The sequence below is a fragment of the Chelonoidis abingdonii genome, chromosome 1, assembly GCF_003597395.2.
Source record: "Chelonoidis abingdonii isolate Lonesome George chromosome 1, CheloAbing_2.0, whole genome shotgun sequence".
In the NCBI taxonomy this organism is placed as follows: domain Eukaryota; kingdom Metazoa; phylum Chordata; order Testudines; family Testudinidae; genus Chelonoidis; species Chelonoidis abingdonii.
In genome coordinates this window covers 41,689,486-41,714,795 of record NC_133769.1, presented here as the reverse complement: position 1 = coordinate 41,714,795, position 25,310 = coordinate 41,689,486, and the positions used below count along the sequence as shown (strand labels likewise).

The following is a 25,310-nucleotide window of genomic DNA, read 5'->3' as shown; positions in this document are numbered from 1 at the left end:
CCACACCCTATCCACTCTACTCAGACTGCTTATGAATTCCCTCTGTGTCCATTTCTCATATCTACATCAGTGCCTTGTTTCATGTAGCCCTTGTTCTTAGAGCTCATCCATCTTCCCTTCTAAATCTCTTCCCAAAACCCACTTGTTTGTTCTTGAATGATAGTCTTGAAAATCCAAAACCTGTACTACATAACCATCAAGACATGTTCGCTGCTGTACTAAGTGACTGACGGCATGATTTGATTGATACTCATCTGTTTCTCACACCAAAAAACCCTTAGTCCCGGTGTTGACTTCTGTTTTTGTCTTAACTCTGGCCTTGATCGTGCAGTTGGATCTGCACAGATGCACATGTGGTACTCCAGCAAAGTTGCAGGAGTGTGGTGGGGTGGGGGCATGACTGCATGGCCACAGACGTCCACCTGCATATATCCAATTTCAGGATTTGGGACCTTGGACTATAACCTCTTCAGGTGTTAGCCTCGCAAAATTCTTTGTTACTCACACACTCTAGGGGCACTGACCCGTACCCCGCTCCTAGGGCTCAGGCGTAAACCTGTCAATTTAAGTACCCAGCTGTACCCGATTCCTAGGGTTCAGGATGTAATTTTCTGTGAGTTTGCAGGACCTAAAGAGCCTTACATAGTAATATCCTTATCCTCTATTTATTAACAAACACCAAAACAGAATGCACGTGGGATACATACTGTGTTCACCACTCCCAGTAATACACATGAACTCTTCTTGATGGCCAGTCAGGATCAGGTCCATCTGGAGGACGGCAGTTTCTGCATGGTGTCATTGGCAGAGTGCTGAGGTCTGTCAGCTCTGGTCTTGGGGGTGTGTCCTGGCTCCTGAGCTCACGGCCGGGGAGCCTAGTCCCTCGCCCTTTCCCCGCAGCCACACCGCTGCATGGGCCGTGCTCTGACCTGCCGCTCCCACTGGGCAGCGTGGGGAGCACAGCTGGCTCTGGCTGGGTGTCACAACTGTGAGCTCCTGCTGCTGGTAAGGGGGCGGAGGGTCCTGGGGGCAGTCAGGGAGGAGGGGGTGGTCAGGGGATGGGGAACAGGGAGGGCTGGGAGTGGGACTCCTGGAGGACCTGTCAGGGAGCTGAGATGTGGATAGGGGTCGGGGAGGGGAGTCGGGACAGGGAGCGGGGGTGGGTTGGATGGGTTGGAGGTTCTGAGGGGGGCAGTCAGGGGGCAGGAAGTAGGAGGGGGCAGATAGGGAGCGGGGGCCAGGCTGTTTGGGGAGGCACAGCCTTCCCTACCCGGCCCTCCATACAGTTGTGCAACCCCAATGTGGCCCTCGGGCCAAAAAGTTTGCCCGCCCCTGGACTAGGGCTATTGTTGATATAGTGTCCATTGACATAAGATAGCAGCAGACTTTTACTGCTGTCATGGCAGGCATTCAAGGTACATTGAAATCCCAAAGTCACTGATAAAATATCATATCTGAGAATTCTGACAGGTTATTAGCAGGAGGGAAGCCACTTTGACAGACTGTCCAAAAAAAAAAAAGTGAATTTATTCTTCTGAGCTTTCTTATTCAGTTAAATCTTGTCTAGTCTATACACAAATCTATTCACTTTCAGAATGTGTTGTGGTTCTAAAGAATTTAGATTATAATTGTACAGTATACACAAGATAAAGGTTTTTGTTTCTTATATGGACAACCACCTAGCAGAATGCTATTTTTGTTAATTAGAAGAGAATATAAGTTCCAAAGGGCAATAGTTAGCAGATAATGGCAGAGGAAAAATTCAGCAGGCAAACAAAACATTTTCTAGATGGAAACTCTTTGTAGAAATGTCTGCCAATTCCACTTCATTTGCATCTTTATTAGTAAAAACTATGAAATACTGTTTAATTCTGAACATGTCCATTGTACGAGCAGAGGGGACTTGGTGCGATCTGTTAAATGGGATTCCACTTCCGCAGAATGGTGGTGAATGTGTGTGTGGTAGTCTGTCTATTCCTTTTAGTTCAGTGGTGTCCAGTCATTTTAGTCTGAGCGCTAGACATCTTTCAAAAAGATCAAGGAGCTACAATCAATATTTTGGTGGTAGATTTCTCTTCCTTGTTCCACTCCCTTTCTGTCACTCTGGCAGCAGAGTGGAACGGACTTGCAAGTCCTCTGCTGCAGATATCCTTGGCATGGGGATGTAGCCAGCAGGTATAGAGCCTGTGTGGCCATCCTCTATACCTCCCAGTCCAGTCTGTGGTTCAGGGGCATGATAAATGGCAAGCGAGGAAGTCACTGGTGTGCACTGTGCTCACACTGTTCCCAGCTGGCACATGCCCCCTTGTGATCCATTGTCCGTAGGTGCACATTAAGGCAGCCTTTGGGCAGAGAATCAAGGAGCTGTCAGTGCTTGTGGGTTCTCAGCATCCCCCCTGCTACAGCTGCCATAGGGGTAGTTGTGTAGGGAAGAGGAAATAGCCTTTGCTAGACACTTCTCCGGGCTCAGGCAAAACCAGTCAAGTTCCTATCCTGCTCTCCTTGCGGGGGGTCTCACAGCCCGTCTGTGAAGCAGGAAGAGTTTTTTCAACTAGCAATAATCACACCTCAGATTAACTTCATTGGTTATGATACTACCACTGCGCAAATACAGCCAGAACTTCTCTCACCTCTGATACACCTGGTCACCAATACGGATGCTGCTGACCAATTGCTCAGAGTACTCCTGGCTCATACCAGAGCTGTTCCTTAAACTGCTTGGAAAGCGAGGGAAGGCAATTGGGATATCTGTTCAGCTACACATAGAAGTGGTCCTAATTCAGACATATCAATTTGAGAACCACGGTGTGGCTCAGTGAAAACACTTTGAAATCATGTACAAATACAACATTTCTTCTTCATAAGACTTAATTCAATGCCTTACAGGCCACAGGTTGGACATCTCTGCTGTAGCTCCCCAAAGTAAAATTATAGTTTTACAGAGCTGGGACTTAGAACTGTATTGAAATTGTGGGCAAGGAACCAGTGTTCCCTCTCTTTTTTTTTTTTTTTTTTTTTTTTTTTTTTTTTTTTTTAATTCTTCTCATGCTTGTGTGGAATGAATTTTATATGTACCAATATGGAGTGATGTGTCACACAACAAAATTCACGTGGCGGGGGTGGGGCCAAGGGGTTTGGTGTGTAGGAGGGGGGGATCAGGGCTGGGGCAGAGGGTTGGGGTGCAGGATGTGTGTGGGGGGGAGGGGCTCTGGGATTGGGGGTTGAGGGCTCTGGTGGGGCAGGGGATGGGCTCTGGAATGGGGCAGAGAGTTGGGGGGGGTGTTTCGGGGTGGGGGGAAAAGGTGCAGGCTCTGGGATGGGCTGGGGATGAGGAGTTTGGGATGCAGGCTGCTCCAGGGCTATGGTAGGGGGAGAGGACTCCCCTAGACTCTTTCCCAGCAGCAGCACCTGGGCTTGGGGGGGATAGGAGCCTCTCCTCTGGCCCAATCTGGACTGGGGAAGGGGTGCTCTCCTGTGGCCACGGCAGGTCCGGGTTGGGTCCAGGGGAGAAGCATCTCTTGCCTGAGTACTTATACAGCGCTTAATAGGCTGCTCCATGGGAGCGCAGCTTAGAGGAGACTTAAGCAGGGACCAGATATGTAGAGGCCTGGATTACATCAGCTCCTTAAAACTGAACCCAATATTCTGCTAGCTGAAAGAGGGAAAATGGGGTTCTAGCCTGCAGAGTGTCAGGCTGCCCATCAGCACCAGGCTCTGGTTGCTGTTGCATTAGTTATGTAATGATTACTTGAAAATCTTCAATAGGTTCCATTAAGGGAACCTATCCTGCACCCCAAAGTCTTATTACAGCTGCCATCATTCCAGCAAAGAACTAGGAAAGGAGGTCTCGATCACTCCTGAATGAACTCATGACTTAGCAACGTGAATCAGTTGATCTTTATTGCTAGTCTTTGCCCCTGGGAATTGAGCACTCTTCCTTCAATATTTTTTTTCTTCAGTGACTGCTGGCAAAAGTAGCAAGAAAGAGGATCTAACCAGGCTGCAGTACAGGGCTCTACTTTCAGGGTCTTCTTTCTTTTTCCCCATTTCTCAGTCCATTGTGCCTGGAGCCTGACCTACCACTATAATTTAAAACTGAAATTAAGGAAAGATGATTCCAATCTGTGTGTTAAACTGTAACTGAACAGCTCCAGACTAAATATTATTGTAACACCAACTGAAATATTATTGTTAATGTAGGATTGGGGGAATCAAGTTAGAACAGTATTGTTGCAACCTGGGTCTAAGCCCATGTCCCTATATGTAAGCAAGAGCACTGGGGTTTTAAAATATAGTTTTGCTCTATTCTGGCTGGCTGGCTAAAGTTAAAATGAGTTTAGAAACCAATTGAAGCAGGGACTTTGTGTTTTTAAACACGGTTTATTATGCATTAACTCATTTTTTCAGTGCACTTTTCCTAAGGCCTCATGCCAAGATTTTCAAAGTGATTGGTGATTTTGGGTACCTGAATTTTTGGATGCTCAGCTTTATACTCCTTCTAAAAGAGCCTGGTTTTTAGAGACTGAGCTCAGTACTTCCTGCAAAGTGTCTGAAGTTGAGCACCCAAATATCATTAATCACACGTCAGAATCTTGGCTTCAATTCCTATTTTTAAATGCAGGCAATTACCATATGGGATGTTAATGTGTTGTCTTGTTGGCTGGCAGTACCTTATTTCCTACCAATTAAATGTGGTTTTGTAAAATGGGGAGGCTCTGGAGAGAGGCTCTCTACTGCAGTTCCATTCTTCGTTGATCATAGGCTTCCATTTGGCCCAGGGGAGATGTGACACAGAGGTTCATGTATACGGATGTTTGATCGCTCACAGAATGTGAATTACTAGTCTCCTTCCTGTTCGGGGTGTCTGTATTTAGGAAAGGAGCACTTAGCATAGATGGCAACTACTGCAGGCTGCTTCAGAGGCTGAGGATTGTTTTGTGTCAGGAAATTATCAGCCTTGTCCTCACCTGTACTAGCCTCTCCAGAGTGAGGATGCTTGTGCTGTTACTGCCTTTTTGCTACTTGTTCTGTGAAGAAACAGATCATTTCCGTTTATCTTCCAGGGCTCCCAGCATCTTTCGCAACCCCATATTTGCTTATAAGTTTACATTATGTACATTGGTTGGAGTTTCATAACTTGAAGAATAGCAATAAAACGAAATAGCAAACCTGAGCTTCCACTGATTCTACACAATTAGTCACATTTCTCCCTCATGTTTTCCCACTTCATTTCCCCCTCGTCTCCTTGGTGATTGTCTGGCAAACCTGGTGTTGGAGTAACATGGAAGGTGACCTGAGCCTGAATTATTCATTCTGCTATGCGTGAGGTCACCCAAGATAACACATTGATTGACAAGTGAGGGCTAGGGGAGGAATAAGTACATATGGCAAACCTCCTTTCTGGGGTCAGAGCAAGCTGCACAATCTGAATTGTATTTGCAGGCATGTGCACACTAAGCTTTAGTTTTATTTTTGGTTAATGACAAAATTAAAAGCAACCTGGGATCACCTGTTTGGCCTCAATATGCTCAGAACTTTTGTAGCTCTGCATTAAAATAATGATTATAATGAAATCTCATGCTTCAGGGCTTCAGCCAGTCATCTGTAGGGGATAGGAAGAAGTCCCTCCCCCCCCACCCCAACCTCCATTGATTCATAACTAGCTGATGTGGCTGCTGCTGTTATTTTTTGTTGTCCTCTGAAGCACTAGAGATTGGCCACAGCAAGAGACAGGACACCAGATGGAGGTGGGGACAGTGGAAGACTGATTCTAAGGTGGAACAGAGAAGCCTCTTTTTCAAATGCCTGGCTAATATGTCATGCTCACGCGCTTGGGGTTATGCTGTTCACCAGACTTGGGACTGGGAAGGAATTTTCCCCCAGATCAGATTGGCTGTGACCTTGGAAGTTTTTCAACTTCCTCTACAGCAGGAATCAGCAACCTTTGTTATATGGCTTCCCAGGGTGAGCTCCCTGTAGGACCGGGCTGGTATATTTACGTGCTGCGTCCACAAGTTTGACCGATTGCGGTTCCCACTGGCTGCGGTTCACTGCTCCAGGCTAATGGGGCTGTGGGAAGCGGAACGGGCCAAGGGATGTGCTGGCTGCCACTTCCCACAGCCCCCATTGGTCTGGAGTGGCGAACCACGGCCAGTGGGAACTGCAATCAGTCGAACTTGCGGACGTGGGAGGTAAACAAACTCACCCGGCCCGCAGGGTGCTTTCCCTGGTGAGCTGCATGCCAAAGGTTGCTGATCCCTGCTCTACAGCATGGGGTGTGGTTTGCCTGCTAAGATTATCTGTGTATATATCACCTAGTCAATTCCCTGCCATTGCAGGGGCCTTGGGCATTAGTGGCACCTTGGTCTCCCCATTCTCTTCCTGTGGTTCACAGTTCCGTTTCCTGAGAATTGAAATGTTTTAGAGTATCTAAAATCTTTGGGCTTAATATAGGAGTATGTGGGTGTAAGTTCATGGCCTGTCATGTACAAGAGGTCAGGCTAGATCTGATTGTCCCTTCTGGCCTTAAACTTTATAAAAGTATGAAGTTACCTTATGATAACATTTGATTTTATTTCTCAAGAATTGAAACATCTACGTACAGTCCTTAATTCATGAAATAGTTGAATGAAGTTTTGTTTTCAATGCTTTGAGAAGTGAAATTCTTCTGAGGTTTCAGAAGCCAAGTGTTCCAAAACCTTTCTTGCTGATAATGGACGTGAAGTCCTGTGGGAGATTATTTTGAAAAATATTTATGGCTTTACTGCTGACACAAACATGGTTGTTAAAATATTTCAAGTGCTGGTAGTGTAAAGTGGCCTTGACTGGAATTTTGGTAATCTTGAGTGAAAACACATGTTAAGTCCTTTGTTGAGCTATCCTGCAAAGCTATGGCTGGTAGTGTAATGCTGTGCTTGGGAAGGGAGTTTTGTGCTAGCACTTTTCCCATATTATTTCCAACTCAAAACCCTTTGTACTATTTTGAAGGGGATGGGACTTAAAAGGAGAGTTGAATGTACAAAAGATGGTCCTATACTTTGTGTGTGTGTGTTTTCCCCACAATAGGAAAATGTGGTATTTGAGTGAAAGGTTGCAGCTGAATCTATAGTAGAACTGCAAATTTGTACTGATTTAATTGCAGTGTAAAACCTCATTATTTTCCTGTGAAAAGTACCAGTGATGCCCTGAGTTCCTTGATAACATAAGAATCTGTTCATGGTAATGACCATTAACTCACTGACAGGGTGATAACGAGATTACAGGGTTCAGTTTCCTCCTCTTTATAAAAAAAATTGGTTAGTGCACATGCTACCTAGGCAGAGAAACTCCAGTATATGTTGTAGAACAGCCAGAGATGTTTGCACACTTTTTGTTTTTTGACGACCTAATCCCTACAGGACACTAGGTGTTTTCTGTTTCTCTCTACCTCCTCTTACATATCAATTGCATGAATGTTTTGCTAATACCCTGGAGTGATGCATTTGTGATTTGTAGCACTTCCCATTGCTGGGTTTCTGAAGTGGTAATAGACTTGTAGAGACTCTGCTAGAGGCCACCCTTTTTTCATAACTACCACATTTTTAATAGATATTTTGCCTACAGAATGTCACTCACTCGAGTAATGGAGTAAAATAGCTTGTGTTAAAGTTAAAATAAGCCAGTCAGTCTCTAGCATCACCCACCGATGACTTCTGATATTGTCACCCCGACTTCTGATACTGTCACCCCAAATGGAGTAGCTCTGTGCACAGCAATCATGTACTCATGTATTTCATCAGGCAGCTCTTGATAACATTATGAAAAGTTAAAGTTTTGTGCAGGTTCTGAATGATTTCAAGGAAATGGGGACCTGATGAAAACTCAGTGGAAAAAGCTTGTTTACATGCAGAGCTGGTACAACCTCTGAGGCACGTACTGATTCCCAAACACAGCATATTGATAAAACACCTGAATGCTCTCAACAGTGATCCATGTTTTAAAGATCATTGATATAAGAAGTAATGAGATCACCATTTGAGTGCAGGAATATTTAGGTAATGTTCTTATCCTGAATATAAAAAATTTCAAAATATTATTGTTACCATTCTAATGGCTAAACGTTAGTAAGTGTGATGTCCAGACAACTGCGTAATATTTCTATCGATGATATTAGTCAGAATCTACACAGCAGTAGCAGAAGTACAATACTAAGTCTCCTATATGACCATTTAAAAAGCTGCTTTGTTTGTGTAGCTTTTGTCTGCCTGCTTATACCTGATCAGTTGTGTTAAAAGTTTATTTTGCTTTTCCTGATTCTGCTGTCCACCTGTAACAGTTTCCATTATTGCTTCTAAATAATTTGTCTTTAGTGTCACTGTACCTTTAATAAGCACCAAAGAGTCCTGTGGCACCGTATAGACAAACAGATGTATCGGAGTATAAGCTTTCGTGGGTGAATACCCATTTCATCAGACGAGCTTATGCTCCAATACATCTCTTAGTCCTGTGGCACCTTATAGACTCTTTGTTGTTTTTTACAGGTCCAGACTAACACAGCTACCGGTCTGATACTTGTACCTTTTTAATATTATACATCCTATATATTCTCATCTTGTGACTCTAGGGTTATAATTGAAATATAGTCAAATACTATAGCCTTTAACCATGTGGCACATTAGACCTAAGTTATGCAGAAACCTCTTATCCTGCTCTCATCACCTACCCAACCATGTACATTCATGTATGTGGAAAGGCTGTACTGACTCAAGTGAAGAGATGAGAGGAAAAGTAGTACCTGAAGGAGGCAGGAGACTGTCATCTGGGGCTGTTAAGCCAAAAAGAAGCTGAGCTTTTTCAGATTAACTGCTAAAGTCTGTTATTCCTACTGAGCAACAGAGAGAATACCAGTGCAACACATGTATCCCTCATGCAAAATACATGTATCGCAATTTATTTGTGTGATAGCCACCATCTTACCCAATGTTGGAGTTGAAGTGGAGCCTCCATGGCTAAAATCACAGGTATGTCTACACAGCATTTTGGAGTAAGTCTCCCAATTTGGCTCGGCAGCCTTGGGCTAGCAGGGCTTGCACTGGTGCTGTAACAGCAACTGTACAGACTGCACTTCAAGTTGTAGCTCAGGTTGGAACTCAGGCTCTCAAGCCTTCTGCCTCCCCCCAACCCCGTGCTTCAGAGCCAAGTCACAACTTTGTCTATACAGCTATTTTTTTAGCACTAGCATGAGCCCGGCTAGCCCAACTCTGTTGACCTAGCCTTGGATGCTCGCTCCAAAGTGCTGTGTAAATCAGGGGCTCTAAAACTGAGGGTCGGGACCTCTCAGGGGGTCTTGAGGCTATTACATGGGGGGTTGTGAGCTGTCAGCCTCACCCCAAATCCCACTTTGCCTCCAGCATTTATAATGGTGTTAAATATATTAAAAAGTGTTTTTAATTTATAAGGGAGGTAGCACTCAGAAGCTTGTTATGTGAAAGGGGTCACCAGTACAAAAGTTTGAGAGCCGCTGGTGTAGACATACAGCGTAAGTATCTATAGCTTGAGCTAAAGAACCAGGTTCTATAACTGAGATCCCAAATGTGACCTACCTTAGGGTCAGAGCAAAGAAAAATCAGGTCATTCAGAAAAGTTCCAAAAAGAGAGGAAGAGGAAGGATGGGGAGTGCCGGTGACTGTGGTGTGCTCCACCTTCTTTAGGAGCCTAGCGAACCTCATCATGACAACTCTGTGGCTTAGGTGGGGGACATGCACATTATGTGTCATGCTTTCTTCTAAAACCATTGAAGATACCCTTTTTTTTAAGTGAATTGATGCTTGTAGATAAACTTTAAGGCCAAAGAATTTGAAGCTGACTAGTAATAGACCCCAGTAAACTGCGGATGGTTACTGTGAAGTGTCTGCAGTGGCTCACAACTGAGTGTGCCTACCTCAGTGTGACAGTTACATGCTTGCAAAACCAGTACATTTTAAAAAAAATGACTCTTGATTTAGGAGGCTTCAATTTTGGGGTGCCAAGATTTGACACTAAAAGTATCCACCCCCTGAAAACCAGGCCTCTTTAAGGTGTCCCAAAATCACCAGGGTGTAAATATTCCAGAGTATCTAGTATATATTTGTTTTGTTGGATACATTCATTTACCTGTTGTCTCTATGCTTGCTAAATCAGAAATTCTTTAGATCCCAAACCAAAAATAATTCTCAATAATACATATTTAGGTATGGGTAAGTTTCCAAACAAATGCTTAATATACTAAAAATTCTCACCATACTTTTATTGCTGATATGGGATATATTTACAGTCATTTACCCTCCTGAGATATAAATTCATCTAAATCATTAAACTAGTGGGTGATTTTCTTTGTACACAAACTCACATGCTTGTTTTAGTTTTCTTGGTGTGTAGCACAATGGAGCCTTTCACATATCTGAAGGTATTTAAAGGTGATGGTAGTTCTACCCATCCTTTAAATAAATAGTCCATATTAAAACGTAAGTACTTTCTCACATAGAGGTCCCTACTTGAATTTGCAAAATTGGTCTGTGAGGACTTTTCTTCCTCCAACCTTGGATCCCTGCTCTACTGTGAATTTGGCCACAAAAGTGTAGCTCAGGCCTTAGAAAACAGCTCATGGGGTCAAAGTAGTTACATCTTCTACACCTGTACTGCTGTTCCCCAGCCATTTTTTGTGCCCATGTAATCATGGTTTCCTGTATTCTTTTTTTAAAAAAAGTGTTCCCTCTCCTGTTGTTGTGAAATATGCACACAAACCGAAGGGGAACTGGTGAAACTGACTACACACAATATATTGCCAAATGCACAAATGCTTTTCTAATATTACTCTTCCTCTGCAGGACAGTGCAACTCAGTCTGTTGGAACAATTTTAATTTTTCATTCTTAATTAAATAAAATGGAAAATGGGTAATACAAAAAAGACCAAGATAGATTAGATTTCTGGCCACTGGGAATCTTTATTTAGACCTGTGTTTAGCCTTTTGCTATTCTTATCTCAGAATACCAGCAGAAGATGATTTTTATCTTCCTTGTTTTTATGAAAACATTTGACAGTTTCCCTGAGAAGTCCTCTGGAAGATCCTGTGTTACTATGGCATACCAGCAAAGATGATTAATTTGATAAGTTTTGTATGATGAATCTGCTCGCTCCATCAGGACAAGGAGCAGAGACACAGAAGGGTTTAAAATAATCCCTGCTGTAAGGCCAAGTTGTGTACAATCCCCATTTCTCTTCTGCATTGTTATAGATTTTGTGATGAGAAGAACTGTTGCCGAGGACACTGGTATTGTTTGGGCAAGATTGAAGCTGAGACATTTAGATTTTACATATGATAGAGTCATATTGGATACCAGTTTGGATGGAATGAAAAGACTCTTTATGAGCATACAAGCAGAAGCTGCTAAAATGGGACTTTGTATCAGCATGCAGAAGACCAAGACCATGAAGGCAGAAGAAAATACTGTCAGTGTCAGCAGATGTGATTGATGGCAAAAAAAAATACAAAAGAATTGATGACTTTGTCTCAGAAGTACAGTATCTGCTAATGGCCAGCTTACTAAAGAAGCAAAGGGAAGAACTGGTAAAACCAGTGGATCATTTTTCCACTTGTGAAATATTTAGAAATTTAAGATGATACATCTAAAAACTTATGAGACTATACAATGCTATTGTCCTTCCAACACTATTAAATACCTCAGAAATGTGGCAGATGGTGGAAACACAAAACAGCAAGGTGAATGCATTCCACCAGCATTGTTTAAGAAGAATCTTGAGAATTTATTGGAGAGGTCATGTAACTAGTGTGGAAGCATTGTGCCACATGGGTCAGTAGACTGCAAACTTAATAATTAGACCGAAACAGTGACAGTGATTTGGCCATGTCACCAGGCAACCCCATGGCAGAAGCCCAAAGTATGTCTAAGGCTTCCATCTGGAGAAAGAGAAGGCATGGTGGGCAAACAATGACATACTGCAGGATGATCAAAAAGCATGTTGTCATCATGAAGGCAGCTTATGATAGAATCAAACATTTTGCTATGGAGAGAGAGAGAGAGAGAGAGAGAGCAGTGGGGAAAAATGGGTTGTCTCATGTGCCACCAGGCATGGAGGTTCTAAGTAAGTTAGCTTTCTCAGATGTTTCTTCAGCAAAAGTGGCACACCTATTTATAGACAGACGTTTTTAGGCTTTTAAAAAAGGTAAAAGTTGAAAAATTGTGTGTAAAATCAATAATATGCTATGTAAAAACTGCCATCCCACATCAGATTAATGGTCAATCTGCTCTTGTGTCCTGTCGTTGATAGCAGCTGGTATCAGATTTTTCACAAAGGTGCCTGCAGCAGTAGGCATTTACTAGTGCCTATTGGAAGTTGCCTTATCCCTGAAGCATGAGGGGTTATAGCCTTTTAACTTTTTTTAATTTGATTTTTAATCCTTGTTATTGTAACTTTGTATGTGTTTGTTAGCTATATGAATATCCAATCCTTTCCCTAGACATGGTGAGTTATTGGCCTTGATTATATCTTGTGGCAATGAGTTGGCTAATTGTGCTCTGTATAAAATGTATTTCCTTTTATTAGCTTATGTATGCTGACTTCCCGTTTCAGTGGATGTATCCTTGCTCTTGTATTTTGTGAGACAGTGAGAAGTTCCCAATGAATATTGTTTGTTACTGAATACTCCTTTATCATCCTCCCTCTTATTCAGCCCTCTTTAAAGCAAACAGTCCCATTCTTTTCAATTTCTTCATATGGAAGCTTTCCATAGCATTGTTTCTGTTTGATTAATTATAAATAACAATTTCCAGAGCCAATATCATTATTCATTTAGAACTGGAAAGCAGCTTTTCCAGAACTACAGTCTAAATGTTTGTCTGGTGACTAAAATTAGTAATTGTTAAACCTTTAGCCTCAAGGCAGCTCGGTTGCTGTCAAGAGTTCTTAAAAAGCGTGCAACCAGATAAGAGCACTGTGAGTACAGCTACTGCGTAGTTTGTCTGTTTCAGTTACTTCTGTGATCTGAGTAAGAATTTGATCCTTGGGCAGTGCTTGAATGAGAGACGAAATGGTCTCTGAGCCAGGAGTGCGCACACGCACAAAATTGCACGGGGCACAAATTTTTTCCCCTGGGGAAAATGAGATGGGGGGGCTTGGGAGAAGAGGGGGGGAGAGAACAAACCAAAAATGGTAGATGTTAGGCCATTACACCACTGGAAGGTGCACAATGCTACAGTGAAGAGGGTAGTATAAGAACCTATAGAGAACAGAACAACATAGAATTGGCACAACTTGAATAAGGCACTATAAGTCCGTTTTTAAAAATATGTAAGGAAAAGCCTGTTGAGGTCCTTTCACTTTTTGTTAAGAGTATTGAACTAGTTTGATTTGTTTTCCTCTAGGTTTTTTTAAATCTTCCAGGTGAGGTTATCTTTCTCTTAATAGTTTTATTATTATTGTGAATTACTGCTGTTTTATACAAAGAGATTTCACAGTGCTTAAACACCCTGTCCTTCCTCAATCACAGTCTGTCTGTGTTTGTGTAGCTACTTAACGACCTTATCACTATTGCGTCTAAACATCTCCCAAGTATGTGTTTAAAAAAAACAAAAATCTTTGCAGCTCCTTTCCCTATCAGTATGAGGAATAGCATGATTTTACAGGATTCTTAGTTCCTGAGTTCTTATAGGTTTAATTGTGTGTATGAAGAAATTGAGGGAACTCACCTCTGAAGAAATGAGTATTACACTTCAGTGGTTAGTTCTATAGCCATTCTTCTCTTGCAAGACGAGAGTTCCATAGTCTATGGCCCGTTCCTGTGAAAGTTGTCTCCTGTTCTTATGAGCCTTCCCTAATTGGTAGGCTTAAATATGGATTGTCTAGCTTCCTTTCAAGTCAATGAAAATGATTTTCGCTCTGGAATAAGTCTGGTGTATAGCTCCAAGTCTGCCCTCTTCTGAGAAGTATAGATGTGAGGTTGCCAACCCCTCTGAGTTTCAAGGGTCTTTGAGACTTCTCAGCATTTTATCACTACATTATTGCTTTAGTGAGCTGACAAGGGCCACATTGGGCATTCCAGATATGGGTTCTCGTCCCTTGATATCATGCTAAGCCAGCTTCCTCTGACACTGTCTAGTTTTCCTATATCTCATTACTCCCTGCAGATTGTTGTGGATTTTTTTTCTTGTTAGGCAGTCTACATTCCACAGCATGTAGTCTTCCATAACTGAAACTTGTTGGAGAAAAGCTAAATCTGTAATAAAAGTATATTTTTATCATCCCCATAAACAGCATGTCACTTCAAGCTGTCAGCTGAATAGCTTTCTCAAGTCACTTTCACTATTGATACCAAATTTTCACTGCTTTCTTCCCCCCAGTAATATTCCAGAGTAACTTCAATGGGATCTTTTAAAAGTTGAAAATATTGAAACCTGCTAAATCTAAAAGACCCGTTTCTATAAACTACAGGCTAATTCCAAAGGTTATTTTACTCATGCAGATTTCCACTAACTGAACTGGATGTTTTCCTGAATAAGAACTGAAGAAAAATGTAAGGACTTTGGACATGGAATGATGTATGGAAGACGGCAACCATCTGTTGCTGTGCTGTCTGCGTTCCATGATACAATTGCCTTTTTGTCTATTTTTGCTTCCTAGGATAAAGATAAAATTTGATACTTTATTTTGAATTAGTAATATTAAAGTTATTGCTTCTCTTTTGACAAAGCAGAGGCATTCCTGCATGTACAGGAAAAACGTTGAGGATGGATTAGGTATTTTTGGATGCTGGCTAATCTACTCGAGCTGCCCTTTTTTGTTTATGAATTGGGAGATCAATGAAGGAGAATATACAATTTCAGGAGGATGAGGAAGAGAATTCCTAAAGGAGATACAAATTAGATTTGTTAATATTTTCTTAATATATCAAGAGATGGATAATTCAACTGCTGTATCTCTTATTCTGTAATACAAAACATTTGTCTCCCTACTTTTGTATCAGTGATTATTTATCAATTTGGTATGTGTATCTGAAAAAACCCAGGGGATAATTCTGCCCTGGTTAACGATCTGTGTACCAACCCTTATATGTACAGTGGCTGTTTACTTAAATTGTAGATATGATCATCAACCTGTTTTGTAAATTACTTGATGGCAAAAGGTGAATTTAAGGTAAGGAGTAAGAAAGCTTGTGCAGAACACTATTGCTGCAAAGCACACAGACTTTGCTCAGAAATAGATGTCCCATAGCCCCTAGCTACGGCACATTAGGGTAGAGATTATGGGCCGTCTGCCTATACATGGAAACTGATGACCACACTAGTAGAAGCTGAGATAGTGAAGCAAGAGCTGAGAGAAACTGTATGGGGCTGTGCATCCTGTTTTACCATGCCACAGACTAGGGCTAATGCCAGGAAGGAAGAATGGTTCAGTGGTTAGGACAACGGCCTAAGATGTGGGAGACCCAGGTTTAGTTTCTTGCTGTGCTGTGGACTACTTCCTATGTAATCCTGGGCAAATCTCTGTGCTTCAGATACAGAAGACCAGGGTGTAGGTGAGTAACCCTGCATGTCATCTCAATTAAAACAAAAGTGCGGAGAAAACTCTGGGCTCAAGGGAGCAGAGTACGTGGGGAATGCTTATGGAGAAATGGGGTAAGGATGGTCCTTGCTGACTGGGTTATTTTAGAGCCCAGACTTACAAGCAGATCTGCAGGCTGGTGAAGAGGAGCACATGCTATGAAGCTGAATTTTTATGGGCCTGAACAGTGATAAAACAAATCATTGTATATTGTGTATTTTTGTTAGGGAAGAAAATGATCACTTAAAATGGTTTGCTTCTGCTATTCTATCCCTTCCATTAACTGAATCTAGGGGAAACAGTAAGAGCAGCAGAGAATCCTGTGGCACCTTATAGACTAAGGGCTTGGCTACATTAGCACTTTACAGCACTGCAACTTTCGCGCTCAGGGGTGTGAAAAACACCCCCCTGAGCGCTGCAAGATGCAGCACTGTAAAGTGTCAGTGTAATCAGGGCGGCAGTGCTGGGAGCACGGCTCCCAGCGCTGCATGTTACACCCATAAGGGATGTGGTTTACAGGCAGCGCTGGGAGAGCTCTCTCCCAGTGCTGCGGCTCTGACTATACTCACACTTCAAAGCGCTGCCGCGGCAGTGCTCCCACAGCGCTGCCGCGGCAGTGCTCTGAAATTTCTACTGTAGCCAAGCCTTAACAGACGTTTCGGATCATGAGCTTTCGTGGGTGAATACCCGGCACATCACACGATCCATTGTCTACAGCCAAGCACTGAGGTACAACCGCATCTGCTCTAACCCCTCAGACAGAGACCACACTACAAAATTACTGTCCACCAAGCATATCTCAAAACTACCAATATCCGCACGAGGAAATAAGGAACAGATCAACAGAGCAGACGTGTCTAGAAGCCTCCTACTGCAAGACAAAACCCAAGAAAGAAACCAACAGGACTTCCGCGGCCAATCACTACAGCCTCCAGCTAAAACCCTCCAACGCTATCAGGGAGCTACAACCCATCCTGGACAACATGATCCACACTTTCACAGGCCTTGGGTGCAGGCCAATCCTTGCCCACAGACAACCTGTCACCTGAAACGTTCTTACCAGCAACTGCACAAACCGCACCATAGTAGCTCTAGCTCAGGAACCAATCCATGACAAACCCCGAATGCCAACTCTGCCCACATATCTACACCGGCGACACCATCCAGGACCTAACCAGATCACCACACCATCACCGTTCATTCACCTGCACGTCCACCATGTAATATAGCCATCATACTGCCAGTAATGCCCCTCTGCTATGTCATTGGCCAAACTGGACAGTCTCTACGGAAAAGGATAAATGGACACACATCAGATATTAGGAATGGCAAATACAAAAACCTGTAGGAGAGCACTTCAACCTACCTGCCACACTATAGCAGACCTTAAGGTGCCATCCTGCAAGCAAAAAACTGCAAGACCAGACTTCAAAGAGAAACTGCTGAGACTGCAATTCATCTGCAAATTGACACCATCAGCTCAGGTTGAACAAAGACTGTGAAATGGCTTGCCAACTACAGAACCAGTTTCTCCTCCTTGGTTTCACACCTCAACTGCTAGAACAGGGCCTCATCCTCCTGATTGAACTACACTCGTTATCTCTACCTTCTGTGTTCAGCATATATATACCTGCCCCTGGAAATTTCCACTACATTCATCTGACGAAGTGGGTATTCACCCACGAAAGCTCATGATCCGAAACGTCTGTTAGTCTATAAGGTGCCACAGGATTCTCTGCTGCTTTTACAGATTCAGACTAATACGGCTACCCCTCTGATAGGGGAAACAGGTGCAACATCTTATGTTAGAAACATTGGTGGCAACTACACAATTGACTTTGCTATAATTAAAAGATGGGAAAAATCCAATCCAGAGATCATATAAAAAATGACCTTATGCCATAATATGCACATCTTGTTTTACAGTGCTCTGAACTTTGTTGGTAGTGTCATTTATTTAATATACCAAGGTAAATCTAATTTCCAAATCAAATTAAAACTGTCAGTAAAACCCACACACTGCTGTCAGCTCCAGAGACGTTTTTAAGGTCTCACCAAAAGTTAAAGCTTGATGGAAACTTAACTATAGACCCATTATTAACACCAGCATGACGGAAGCGAAGAAGTTGTACAGCTAATATCTGTTTATTGCCCTCCTCTTTTGCTTTTTACCTTTTAAAATCATTGCTTTTTTTTTTTTTTTTTTACCTCCCAGCGGAAGAGAGGATATGGGAAGGTCTGTAAGTTAGGGCACAGGATGGGACCCAGCAGGTTTTATTTCTGCTTGTATCAGCTTGAACTGTGGAACCTCTGTGTCTGAATTTGAAAAGGGAACAAAACCTACCTTCCACAGAACAGTATCAGGCTGAATTAAGTGAGGCTGCACCACATGTTGATATATTGCACCTTAGGTGGAAGGATAAATGCTATTAATCAAAAGTATCATGAAAAGCTTTCTTTAAAGAAAATTGTGCTTGACGGCTAAAAACTATGTCGTCCATGTAAGCTCACTAGTGGTTTCCAGCTCCTGGAGCTCTGGTTTGAGCCTCTAGGGAACCCTGCCAAAAGGACTACAAATAAAGTGGCCACCTAAGTCCTCTGACCCCATTCCCAGCATGCTTGGAGTCAGGAGTGAGGACAGAAGAAACTAGAAACCCCTCCTGGAGTGGATTAGGGAAGGTTTTGCCTGGGTGATCAGAATGAGAAGTCCACCAGGCCAGTGACAAGCCAGGGCTGTGCAGCCCCAGTAAATTAATAAGAACAGCCAGACAAAGTGTTTTTTGAATTTGAAGCTGGGAAAGAGAAGAGAAGTCCCTGCTAAATTCCCCCTTCCCCAAAGGGAGTTGCACCGCTTTGAGGCTCTGGTTGCAGAGATCAGGCAGCTCCAGCACCATAGTGACCAGATTCCAGAGAGAAGAAGGGAGACGATACAGCCCTGGCTATTAAGAGCCAACCAAGGCCGTAGGAGAATTCTCGACAAGGGAACAGCAAGGCTGGTTGGAGTCGGGAGAGGACCCTCCCCCTCTCAGGGTGAAGAAAAAGTAAAGTGACTTATCTGAGCCATCCAACACCACAGCAGTGCAACATTTCATCTCAGGGCATGCAGCCTCTGTTTGCCATCTGCCTTGGCATGGAGCCAGGGAGGGAGGTGGTGTTTGGAGGTGGAGAAATTGACTTCCTTCCTTCCTTTCCCACATACATAGTGTCCTTTTCCCAGCAAAGTCATTCCCTCCGTTACACTGTTGTCTTTTGATGTAGCAGGTGGCATTCCTTTGCCGGTGTTTGTTTTACTGTATTGTCCCGTGTCCTAGGCATTTACACTCCTGGCTATATAGTAGTGTTGTCATTGATTTTTCTGAAGGGACAGCACTCCTGCCTGTCCAGCACCCTGAGGAGTCACTTCAAGTGGAGGCACCGAAGCACAAAAGGGGATGGGGGAAACAACCACCCAGGAGCTAACCCATGTGAGTTGAGAGGAGAAGCCGCTTCAAATATGGGTGATGGTGAGCCATCTGAGAGGCAAAAAAGGCTTTTAGGTCTTGTCATAGTGAATCATATCAGGGTTGGAAGGGACCTCAGGAGGTCGTCTAGTCCAACCTCCTCCTCAAAGCAGGACTAATCCCCAGACAGATTTTTGCCCCAGATCCCTAAATAGCCCCCTCAAGAATTGAACTCACAACCCTGGGTTTAGCAGGCCAATGCTCAAACCACTGAGCTATTCTTCCCCAAAGCATGTGTTATTTCTTTGTGTCATTTGACAGTGAATGGTTAAACATCTTATGATCAACTGACTTTTTTTGAAGGCTTGCTTCATAACTAAAGGTGTGGAGCTCTCTTGGGAGCAGGGGCGGCTCTAGGCATTTTGCCGCCCCAAGGCACATCTGCGGGAGGTCCGCCGAAGCTGCAGGACCAGCGGACTCTCCGCAGACAAGCCGCCAAAAGCAGCCTGCTTGCCGCCCTTGCGGTGCTGGGAGAGCGCCCCTCGCAGCTTGCTGCCCCAGCCATGCGCTTGGCGTGCTGGGGCCTGGAGCTGCCCCTGCTTGGGAGGCAAAGACCGTTAGGTATATAGAGCACTCTACTCTAATGCTAAAAAACCTGCCTTTTTGGTTTTTTAAAACTTTTATGGTGAGTCGTAAGAATTATTATAAAATGACATTTTGAAATGAAGCCTCTTGATAAGAGACAAGAATTCTGAACAATTTCCAGATTCCTTATGAAAAAACTACTTCAGGCTATTTTCAAGGACCAGACCTCACCACACAAATTGAAAATTTCCATTAACTAAGAGGTAAACATTATACTTAAAGCAGACTTGTGCCTTGGTTAAATATGATAAGAAATCCTGAATATCTGCCATGATTTGCTTTTTCCACATCCCCCTAGAAAAGCACTAATCATTGAAGAAGATGTACAGATCTTCGAAGGCAAAAGAAATATTTTAAAATGAATTATCTAGGCAAAACTAAATTGATTACCTTTATGAGCACGAGTGTGTGTCTGTGTGTGTGTGTGTGTGAGAGAGAGAGTTTTCAAAATACTGGCGCACAAAAAAATTCTAGTAGTATTGCCAACTTGAGCAGTTGATGATCATGAATCAGGCCCCAAATCATGAATTTGACTTTAAACATCATGAGATTTAAAAAAAATGTAATAAGCTATTTTTACGGTCTTTTTTTTTTTTTAAAAGCCTTTTAGAGTTAATGTTTGCAAACTTTTCTCCGGAACTATGAGGGCTAGAAACTTTTAACATGAGAATATCAGCTTTTAATTTATCATCTGACTGCAGGAGCTGGGGAGATTCAAACTTGTGAATTATTAACACGGAGCCACTGCTGTATAGCTGTCCAGCTGGGCCAATCCATAAGACGTTAGCTGGGGCTGACTGCCAAAATTTGAGATAATCCCAGTTAAACTAAGATTGTTGGCTGAGGGAAGTATATATTACATATATGTAGTATTACGTATCTAGGGTCCATAACCCTAGATTTAGCATTATTTTAGTATGATTATTTTTGTCTTATTAATGAATGAGATACTTTTAATAATGAGCACATCAGAATTCATTATTCTAAATCTATTCCCAAATGTGCTATTTCTAGGTTTATAATCTGTTCTCAGTGTGCTGGTAAAGGCCTAATACCAATACTGATGCAAAAACTAAGAAAAGATTATTCTTGGTAGAGAGAGAGAGAAATGAAACTGGAATAACAGACTTCAAAGTAAGATCTGGCCTCCTGACCACAGGTCTATGAATAAGTGGGCACAAACTGAGTCTTTTTTTATTTCACATTAGGAACTTGCATTAGCAACTATTCCAGAGGAGAAGACTGGAAAATGCTATTAAATACAATGCCTGGCAGCATTAATTTACCATTTTTTGATCACTACAGGTCAACTCTAAACATGCCATTCTCTTCCTTTAATTGAGCTGAAAACCACGTACTGCTTAAGTGGTTCTGTATAAAATATTTATGCATTTAGTGTTCATCACACATTAGTCACTGGAAAACTATGTTCTGTTTAATGTCTGCTATTGAAACATCAGTGCAATCATTTGGTCTCATAAGTAAGTGCAGCAAATTATTGATTTTTTTTTTTATAAATACTCCTGCATAATTGTCAGTCTCTTTAATATGTTCAGGTCTTGTGTGTATTGTGATAGAAGTACAGTTTCCTCTAAAATAAAACTTCTGATTCATAAGTGGTTGATGTGGAAAGAAAAAACAGTTTGTTGTTTCATTAGACAAAACACGAACTGTGGAAGTCTGATCTTTTTGCTAAATTGTGCCCTTGGTAAGGTGGAGATTTTAGAGGCAAAAAGACAAATGATTTTTTTTGTCTATTTAGGTTCAGTAAACCGATTTTACACTAGTAATCTATGGAACATGCAAAATGAGTACCTTCTTTTAACATGCTTGTTAATTAACTAAAATTTATATCTTTATTGGGATACCTTTTGTGGGGACACCTTTTGCTTTTTTAAAATAGTATGATCCTGGACACATCTAAAATGTGTTCTTTATTCCATTTTGACCTCTCATTAGCACCTGCTGGAGGATAGGCTTTTTACCTAAAACTCACTAACTACATAAGCTCTCAGTATCCGTCTTGTGTCTTTCACATCACATATCTACCATTGTGTGTTTTGCCTACGCAAAACTATACTTCTCTTCTCTGCTGTCCTAACAAGAATACTGAACACTTGGGAGAATAGTTTGTCAAGTGATTTGATGATCAGTGGGAGAGATGCTGTGTTTCTTAAGGGAGGGAATAGACAAAAGCTGACACATCTCTTCTAAAAGATAATCTAATTAAATGTTTTTGTTTAAAATTGCTTGACCAAGCATAATTGGCTTGAGGGAACATAGTCCTCCAAGAGCATATACAAGTATGCCACCTTCATTATTTGTTGACATTCATTGTATTAAACAGGGAAAAAAATGATTGATCTGTTGCATTCACCTCTCTGCAGAATGAGAAGTGTCTACTGTGATAGGTGGAGAAATCTAGAAGTACTTAGATGCAGTTTGTGAGGCTGCAATATTGAAGGAAACTTGTCTAATTAAGCTTTTCCCCTCCATCAGATTAAAAATCCATGTTCTAGTGAAAGAGGGAACAAAAAGTTGTAGTTTGCTGTAAGGGGTTGAAATTACTCAAGGTAAATACTTCAGTGCTTTGTATCCAAGTACTTTCTAGTTTAATGAAATGATTTATTTCATGCCTGGAGGCCTTTAGAATTAACCTATGTTGGAATGGTGTGAATTGTTTCATCAAGAAGACAAAAGAGGAAAACATAAGATCATTGCTGATAAAGTTTACAGATGGCATAAATATTGGGCAAGTGATAAATAATGAGGAGCTTGAGTCACTGATTAAGGCATCTGGATCTCTTGTTAAACTGGGCATAAGAAAACAGTATGCATTTTAATATGACTAAATGTAAATGTAAACATCTAGTAACAAAGAATGTAGGCCTTACTTACAGAATGGATGACTCTATCCTGGGAAGCAGTGACTGAAAAAGATTTGGGGGTTGTGGTGAATGATCAGCTGAACATGAGCTCCCAATGTGACACTGTGGCCAAAAGAGTTGACGCAATCCGGAGATGCATAAACAGAGGAATCTCTAGTAGGACTAGAGAGGTCATTTTACCTCTGTATTTGGCATAAAGTGGCTGCGGCTGAAATACTATGTCTGGGTGTGGTGCCTACAGTTCAAGAAGGATTTTGATAAATTGGAGAGTGGTCAGAGAAGAGCCATGAGAATGATTAAAGGATTGGAAAACATGCATTATAACGATTGAGCTCTTTGAGTCTATTTATCTTAAAGAGAAGGTTAAGTGGTGACTTGATTACAGTCTACAAGTATCTACATGGGAAACAGGTATTTAATAATGGGGTCTTCAGTCTAACAGAGAAGGTATAATACAATCTAATGGCTGGAAGTTGAAGCTAGACACATCAGACTGAAATAAGGCATACATTTTTAACTGTAAGAGTAACCATTGGAACAAGATCATGGTGGATTCATCATCACTGATTTTAAAATCAAGGTAGTTTTTTCTAAACAATCTCTAGGAATTATTTTGGGGTGGTTCTATGGCTTGTATTTTATATACGAGTCAGGCTAGATGATCACAGTGGTCCCTTCTGGCCTTGGAATCTGTGAATCTATAAGATCAGAGCTGATTGTAGCATTTTGAGGTGGACCTACAAAACATGCTTCCTCCTAACACAACCTCAGGTTCTACTGCTTCATCCCCTGTAATCTTACAGGACAGTGAGGAGGTGCTGAATCATGTAACCTGTTTAACTTATACAAAATAAGTATGTGGTATACAGCTGAGGAAGGGATGGAATTTTTGGCTGTAGAAGTGGCGCCCAGTTTCTTGTGATGTTGTTTAATGTCTAGCTAACATAGTTACACAATTGTTTCGAGGGACAGCTCCCAAATAAGATGGTAACTAAGGGGCCATTGTAATAGTTCATGAATTACAGAAATACCAGGTTATTTTGTCTCCCCTTCTCCTCCTCCCCCTGTACCCTAAATCACTTAAATACAGAATCCAGAGCAGCCAGAAATATTAATATACAGCAAATGCAAAAAAAAAAAATTCATTCCTTTGACTTCTAAACGAAAGGTATCAAAGTATGTCTGACAAGGTAACATAGTAAAAAATAATGGAGCAGAAACTCATTTAATTAAAAGCAGCAGAGAATCCTGTGGCAGCTTATAGACTAACAGACGTATGGGAGCATGAGCTTTCGTGGGCGAATACCCACTTCATCGGATGCACTTAATTAACACAGCTAAAAGGTGTCTTTTCTAGTGTATTTCCTCCTTCCAAGTCTAAATCGTTCTCTTTATTTGATGCTCATATAGCTCTTGTCCTTTTAGTTATGTCATTCTAGATCTCCATTTCCTCACTCTCTTCTATTTTCTGTCTTTATGCTCTCCTGTCTCCTTTCAAAGAGCAGCATTTTATCTTGAATAGTGCATTGCCATGAGCCAGCCAAACAGTCCACATTCCTTTCAGGGTACAAGTATAGTAGTGCCCCAGTCAGGTAATTATTCTTCATAATTTTATTCTTAAAGCAAAACAAAGTGAATTTACACAAATGCAGAATGACTGGTAATGTGCAAACCTGTAGAACTAGCAGTTCAAAAATGCCAGCCCCCATCCTACATGTTACTGCCCTCTCAAGTGTTATGCCTGTTGCTATTGAATGTACAGGTACTCGGGATAACATGGTGAATATCTGACTCCCCTATCATGTTAGCTTATAGCTTTTACATTTGCCATATTAGGAAATGCTCTTTGGTGGAGTGTGACCCTAATCTTCTCTCAGTGACTGTTTATGTTGACTGATGTTGAAGTGGACATGGTTATCCAAATTGGCGCTATTAATAACATTGCTTAGCACTTTACATATTTAAAATGGCTTTAAAATATTAACTTGCCATTAACCTTCAAATAGGTCCCTTGAGGTAGGTCAGAACTGTTCTCCTATACAGTGCCAAGAACACTCACCACTGAAATAATAAAAATTTGATGATAAAATGGACAGACATTAAGTGGCTTGCTTAAGACCATGATAGTTTGGATTAGAACTCCAATTTCTTTCTTAGGTTGAAAATGCTTTGAGGCAGGGATATAATAGCAGGACTATGTATCTAGCACAAGTCCCAATTTTTGACTGGGTCCTCTAGGCCTATTTAAAAAAAAAAAAATACAGACTCCCACCCAGACAGTCTGTGCTGAGTCTGCTAGATGATGCTGCCTGTCATAAAATCACATTTACAAACACCTGTGTCTTAAAGAATCCAAACAGCATGTAGATAGACGTCAAGGTACTTAGTCCATTTATTCCCTTGTTTGGCATTATGCAATTATCAATAACTGTTTCCTAATTCTACAATCTGTTCTAGAAATGTCTGCCTCTGTATAAGCATATTCTTTACTACTTGCCTTTAACTGTGCTGTTGTGTAGTGTTGAATAGTGGCCTCTGTCATAAATAGATAGATAAGGGTTAATGTTTCTTTCACCTGTAAAAGGTTAACAAAGGGGAACCAAACACCTGACCAGAGGACCAATCAGGAAACCAGATTTTTCAAAGCTCAGGGAGGGAATGTTTGGGTCTGTGTCTTTTGTCTGTCTCTCAGCTATGAGAGGGGTCTTTCTATCTTCAAGCTTCTAATCTTCAGTTTCCAAGTTGTGAGTACAAAGGTA

At 41.8% G+C, this 25,310-nt stretch overlaps 1 protein-coding gene and 1 pseudogene across 2 annotated transcripts in view; one reads left to right on the top strand and one right to left on the bottom strand.

Annotated features, from left to right (window-relative positions):
* PLXNB2 (plexin B2) overlaps positions 1-25,310 on the top strand; it is a 358,989-nt gene that overhangs the window by 110,617 nt on the left and 223,062 nt on the right. The window lies entirely within an intron of this gene.
* Positions 2,464-2,612, bottom strand: LOC116818480 (U4 spliceosomal RNA; annotated as a pseudogene).